This window comes from Python bivittatus, unplaced genomic scaffold (genome assembly GCF_059951505.1).
Source record: "Python bivittatus isolate LINGU-HERP-01145 unplaced genomic scaffold, Pbiv_v1 ctg000850_np1212, whole genome shotgun sequence".
In the NCBI taxonomy this organism is placed as follows: domain Eukaryota; kingdom Metazoa; phylum Chordata; class Lepidosauria; order Squamata; family Pythonidae; genus Python; species Python bivittatus.
Window position 1 is genome coordinate 49,400,108 of NW_028277112.1, and position 7,402 is coordinate 49,407,509.

The window sequence follows — 7,402 nt, forward strand, 5'->3', positions numbered from 1 at the left end:
GGTTAAATTAAGCTAACTTCACCCACGTTTGGGGAACATGAAAGTCCAACTGCTTTGTTTTGCACAGTCAGTCCTCCAAGAAACAGAGCTGGAGGAGAAAGAGCAGCCAAAAACACGACTGTCCTAAATTCTGATTGACTTCAGCTGCTAAGCCTGGCCAACGGGCTAGAGCTCGCATTGAAGCCCTGACAATTCTCTTCTGGAATGAGTGCATTCCCGTGACCCCAACTTGTGACTTTAAATCTCATTAGTATGACTCTGACTATACCAAATCTGCCAGTAAGATTTGGCTAAGTGAGTGGCTGAGTGGAATAAGCATTTTGTGAGAACAAGGCTAAAAAGTGTACAAATACTGCAGTCGGGATCTTAGAAGACTGTTTGGTAGGTTTTAAGGACCACCTGCCCTGATAAGCAGCACCTCCACGCGGCCTTAAGAGCAATGACGGATGGTGCACTAGAGGTCTTTCCTGCCATCTAGTAGTTGGTCTAGTCAGCATGCCCAGATCCTGCCTTCTGTCTGCCACTCCATTCCCGCCTATCAGGCCACCCTAGGCAAATGTTCAGGTTCCTCTATAGTACTGTGACCATATTTTCTCAGAAAAAATAAAGGACAAACCTGAAAAAGGGGCAAATCTGAAAGAGGATAAACACTTTTAATGATGTTTAACTTTGCTTTACAAAGGAAAATCCAAGCGCAAAACCCAGAAAAACTTTATAAAATGTATATTCTAATAAAAAATATCTAAAATTAAACAGTATATGTCAATGTATTTTAAAAATACAATTCAATGTCCATATCTTTCACATGAATGTGAAAGGCTGCGTTAAGTAGTACCATTTGTATGGCAAAAATTAAATGACCAAAATAAAGAACAAACGTGAGGTTTTGAAAAATAAATACTGTAAATGTAAAGGACAGCTTTCTGAAATATAGGACTGTCCTTTATAATAAAGAATTTATGGTCACTGAACTCTATAGGCACAGGCCAGTTTCTAACCACAACCACTTTAAAGGCCTAATGAATGCCTTCCATGCCTACAGGTCCCAAGGCAGCTACAACCCTGCCTTTGACTGTCTTTACACCATTAGCAACAGACAAACAAATAAAACAGCTATTGGTTGATTCATAGATGTCACTAATAAAGTGGAATTTATACCAAGCTACACCACTGCAGTAGCAACCAGCTTTCTCTAGAAAAGAGGGGAAAATCTGAGGTGAGATCTATGATGTGCCTTCTTACATGAACATTAACGGCCTTTTCTAAGCCAGGAAGTGTAAGAATGACTGTATTCACATAACAGAGTAAAATTTGATTTACTCAGTTAATCCTGTTTGGGGGATTTGTATATCCCTTTGCACGATAACCTAACCATGTAGCTTAGGTTTGCCCAACTCTACAGAGTTAAAAAAATAAAATGATTCATTCAATGTTTTGTGCAAGTGTAGCTCGTGCTCTCTGCACAGGAGAAACCAGTAGTCTCTACTTCCTCTTGTTTAGACACTGGCTTTGTGGTATGGAGTGAAAGTACAGGCAGGCAATTGCAGCCATGCCCTATCAGTCCTCACTGTGGTCTGTATTTGTAAAGGTAATTTACTTATAGTAGGAGTAGCAGCATGAAGGCTGCCTGACTTCATACAACCTGGGAAGCTGCAGGGCAATCAAAACAGCAGGAAATTTTATTCCTACATCTTTCAAGTCTGGGAATAGCTATACATTGTAAAGTGATTATTTGTATGAAAGGCACATCCAGCTGTTCCTTGTTTGCAATGGTGGGCGAGCCAGCTTTGCTTCAGTCAAGAAAAGGAGATGGGACTGACAGAAGCTTGGCAATGGCTTGTGCCTACCTAAGGGAAAGTCCAGGAGTTTATTGCCATGTTAGTGTCTGGCATGTATAGGAATCCTCAAAACTTCCATACATCAGTATAAGGCAGTACTGAGGTGGCAATCAGCCGGTGGAGCCTCCTTTGACTTTGTCATTTACTTAAGCGTATGATTTGCCCACTTTTATTTTCAGGGTTTCGGGTGTCTCTGTTCAGTCCACTGAGGACATTTAAGCAAGGGAGAGGCTTTTGGAAAAGGAAAAGAAGTGCAACTCAAAGCTTCATCAAGAATTTTCTCAGCTTTGAACGACAGAAGCCTGAAAATCCAGTGTGAGCAGTTTTTCAAATCAGGCTGGTAGTTCACTGCTTTTGTAAAACATGGTGGATTTTTTTTTAGAGATGAGTTTACATATAATGATTAGGGCTACACAGTACACTATGCAACAATCTTTTAAACATGGTTTGTTGACAGTGTCACAGTTGTGTCTCGCATTACACTCAGCCATTCTGAGTCAGCCACAATAGTTGGGTTTTACCACAGAACCAAAAACACACCATTGGCATAATGTATGAGCCCAGCAAATGAGTAAGCTTATTTTTTAAAAAAAAATCAGTAATTTTCTGTTCTTTCTTCCCATCCTTTACATTTTCCCTTTGGGGGTGACTGGGGATAGAATAGGTTGTGTAGAGGCAATATCCCTTTTAAATTTCTTACTGGGTTGTGCCAGCTGGATAGACATGGAGAAGTGGCTCGTTTTTCCTTACAGGCTAGAAGATTCATTTTGCCCACATAATAAAATATTTTCTATGCCTTTGAAACAATTCATTTTTTTCCTTAATTCATTATACCACCACTTAAAGTATTTATCCAACTCATAAACATCATCTCTTTTATCTTCATAATGGCTGAAGTGTCATCAAGAGTTACACAGAACTTTTACAACCAGGTCACTTCAGGTTGGTTTCCTCGTTGAACTTGAATTCTCAAAAAAAAAAAAAAAATCCGGCCATGACAAAAACAATTAGTCCAGCTCTGTTCTTTGGCTGCAAAGGTAATACTAACTTGAGCTAAATTACTTGCTTAAATAGGCTTGTCTAATTTTCACAAAAGCTGAAGAAATAGATGTCAAGAACCATTATCTCTGGTGGAGTTTTCTCCCAACTAGATCCTTTACATCTTAGATCTGATTTCAATATGCATTCTAAGTAGAGCTTTAGATAATAAAATTGCTGCAATGAAGACTTTACAACATTTAAAAATACAGCTTAAACAATTCTATTAATTTGCAATGTTCAGAACGTTTGGGCTGTTTTTATTTATTATATTTCTATCCTGCCTTTCTTCCAAGATCTCAAGACCATGTGCATGGCCTCCCACTTCAGTCCCATTTTATCTTCACAACTGTACTATGTCATAGGTTACTCTGATGAGGGGCTGCATGTTTGAACTGGAATTTAAATCTACATCTCTTCAGTTCCAAAATAATCATATTTATATAGACACAGCGAAAACAGGACCACCAATGCACCAATTCTATATAACTGTGATATATTACATACAGTGAACAATACAGAGAACTTTCCATGCAATTAGTTAACAACATTTCCAGGTCATCCAGATGAATTCCTGCTCACCCTTTTAGTTGGTCTGGAGACCTGCTACAACTTTCAGGCAGAACCAATTTGTGCAGCAGCATGTCGGATGCACCACCAGGTAATGTGAAGCGTTGTCTGCAAAAGTGGCCCAGAGCTCTCTCAATGGCCATAGCAAATCATCTATTGCTTTTATGTTGTTAACTGTTATGGCCTGTTTTATTACGCATTGCTTATCGTCTGGACATTTTAATGCATGTTGGTTATTCTAAATTAATGGTCTTTATTTGTATTGATTATTAATGAATGATTCATTCATTCACTCATTCATTCCTTCATTCCTTCATTCCTTCATTCATGAGAAACCACCCAAATGTTACAAAACAATTAGCAAGCTTGTGAGTCCAGGAAAGCCTTAAAAATAAACGGTGATTTCCTAAACTGATATGTTCATATCCTCTTCATATCCCATTTCCTGGAGAGATGTGTTTTAACTGCATTAACAGAAAGTGAATGAGGCCCTGAGTGCTAGAGGACTACACCCTATTTTACTTTAATAGCACCCAGGGCTTAGTTCCCCTTTCTCCCCAGGTTCTTCTCTTGAACAGCATGAAAGTGCTATATTATTAAGCAGTAGGGGGCACTCTGACATTTTGAGATAGTTAATAGTTTCCAAAGTCAGAGGATGCAGTTTCCTTTTGCAGCTTTACATTGTGGATTACTGACAAAAGAACAGGTTTCCCTGACATTTGTGCTTGAGACCGCTGCATAATATCAAAAGTAAACTAACCAAATCTGTTTGTTGCAGTCTGTCAGCTGAAAATTAAGACTTCAGTCATAAAGGAGGCTGGGAAATGTTAAACAGGTAACAGAATCTAGCGTATTAGCCTGACACTCAACTCAAGTCACCCTGGGTTAGATCTTTACGAAAGGTGCCTGAAAAAAGAACTATAGCTGTGTTGCTACAATGCTGAAAAAAAGCATCCAAAATTCATAGACAAAATGCATTTATTAAACCCAACGGTAATTTTACAAAATTGCTGTAATCTTTTTCGTGTCAAAAACTCTTTATCAGACAAATTAGAAAAATGTGTGGGGAAGAAAATGGGGCTGCGGTTGGAACCGTCTCTGTATAACAAGTTACAGCATTAGATGGAATAATAGGAAGCCTTTAGTGATGCAAACAGGTTCATATCGCGTTTAGAACAAAGTTTGATTGTTGCTGGGCTTTTCAGGAAGAAGCAGCAAACAAATGTTGGAAAAACAAATTCCAGTCAAAATTTCATACTAGTGAAATGCCATATTCAGGTAGAAATCATAATAGAAATTAAAAAATCAGCTCTAATATTAATGAAGCTGGATAGAATTTGAATTCAGCTGATACACTTTGGTGACTTGGATCTGAGATAAATGAACGGAAGGACATTCATAGAAGGAAACCTTCGCATCCCACTATCTTACCCATTATTAATAATTTAATGCAAGTGGAATTTATGACAATGATATTGCATATAAAATAACTTAAAATCTCATTGTTGTTATGCTAGTGAGGAAGGGATGTATGGGTGTTCTTTAATAAATAGATAGATTTGGTGAGAACTTAATTGCACATCAGTTTCTTCTGTAATTATTCTATCTATATTTTGCTTGGTCTCAAACACTGCCCCATAAAATGTCAGTTGTCAAACTGTCAGCTCCCCCCCCCCCCCCGTGTATTAATTTCCATATTTTATGACCAAATCAAGCATGTATTGCCTGACTTGTTGCTGATAAAATCACTACCAGTGATTGGGCTAAGGCAGTATTTATTTAACCATAGTATATAGAATAAAAATGAACTGGCTGCATTTGACCAATGAATAGCCATTAGCCATGACTTAGGAACTACTATAAAGTGGATGGATGAAAATAACACACACAGTCAAATCCACGTAAGTACATGAAGACTTAGTATGATATCTTAATGCAGCCATCAGGCCATCATTAAAAGTAAAGGGAACATTTTGAATGTTTAGATAGCCACAGCCAATATTCCTTCTAATTTCTGACATGCCGTGTGCAGAATAAAATTGTTTTGTGTAGCTTTTCCCAAGCCAAGTACAAATGTGTGTGCCACAATACAAGCATATGAGTAAATTGGGACAGCACCAAGCAACCCTTGCTGCTGTAGTTAAGCCAAGGTAGCAAACCTGTGTAGGACTCCTCGTGACTTGTAAGCCCAGAGTTTGATGGTGCCTAATTATTATTATTATTATTATTATTATTATTATTATTAATATTAATATTATTATTTACAACAATGTGAAATCAATTATTCATATTATAACTTAATTTTGTGTGCACTCAATTTTTTACTCTGTGTTCAGGTTTGATGGGTAGTTTGCACACAGACGCACACACCTTAGAGGAACATAGGCCGCAGCTAAGCGGCAGCATGTAGCAGGCTGTCTTTAATCTTAAAAAGCTCAGCAGGGTCAATAAAAACCACTAGGAAATGCCAGAGTTGCAGGCTAGATTGGGAAGTTGACAATTATTATTATTATTTCCCAAAGACGTAATGGGAAACTATTTCTGAGTTGTTGCCATGAAAACTACATAGATGTATTTATGCTGCTATTTCTTATTGACTGATAGGATGAAAAAAACCTGTTTTAGAACTTTGTGTGAACTTTCTATAGATGTTAAGTATATGTCACTTGTTGAGTGACTTGTTGAGCTGGGCGGCCATACAAATTGAATAAATAAATAAATGTGTTCTCTGCTTCGACTGAGGTGTGGGAGTGATCTGGGAGGGGAGAGCTATGTCTCACACACAAAAACTTTGCTAGTATGCTGTCACAAATATTACTTGCCCTCTGTGACTCTCCACATGCTCACTGGTAATTCAGAGAAATACAGAGAAGAGCAATTAAAAATACAATGATCAAGTTGAACATTTAAATTATGAACCAACACAAGAGACAACAATCAGTGCCAGATGCAATTTAATCATTTGTTGTTGTTCAGTCGTTAAGTCGAGTCTGACTCTTCGTGACCCCATGAACCATATTGTGCCAGGCCTTCCTGTCCTTCACTGCCTCCCTGAGTTTGCTCAGTTTCATGCTCATTGCTTCAGTGATGCTATCTAACCATCTCATCCTCTGCCGTCCTCTTCTCCTTTTGCCTTCAATCTTTCCCAGCATCAGGATCTTTTCCAAAAAGTCCTCTCTTTGCATTAGGTGACCAAAGTATCTGAGCTTGAGCTTCAGTATCAATCCTTCCAATGAGCAATCAGGGTTGATTTCCTTTAAGATTGAATTTAATCATTAGTACATAAGAAGAGATTCTCTTTTCCCTGAACTGCCTGTCATACTCTGAAAAAAAAAAGTCACAAGAGAATTGCTGGAGAAGGGGGAGTGATGTTTACCTCCTTTGAGGCAATTCCTTCCTGTCTCCCTTAACAGCCCCTGTACTCCAGGCAAGAATCAGAGAAGTGACCCTCATCTTCTTAGAAAGCTTCAGGGAGGAAAAGTGTGTGGGAAATTTTGTTTTGTAAACGCCTTCCTCTTCCTTGTCTCAGGATCTGAGCCACAGATGTCAGTATAGGTAAACTGTACCCTCCATGCATATGGAGCTTGGGCGAAGGCAAAGGTCATCCCTATCATTATCTGATCTAGAACCCTTTTCTGTTAGTATTGTCTATAATCTATGATCCATTATCATTTTTTTTGTCCAGTCAAAATTAAGGCACTTATTTGGATGGGGCCCAAGTCTATAGAATATTTAAAATAGCTAATCAACCAATTAAAAATGCTCCATGAAATTTCATGATTACAGGCTGGCATGTTACACATGCTTAGACTTCTTCCCCTTCTTACAATAACGGAAATGCAGATGCTCATTTTCCAAAGATGATTTTTAAAGGAATGTCTTCTGAAACTGCTCAATGAAGCTCAAACTCGTCATCAAAGGGATAGCGGTGGGGCTGTTTGGCCCTAATCATAAAG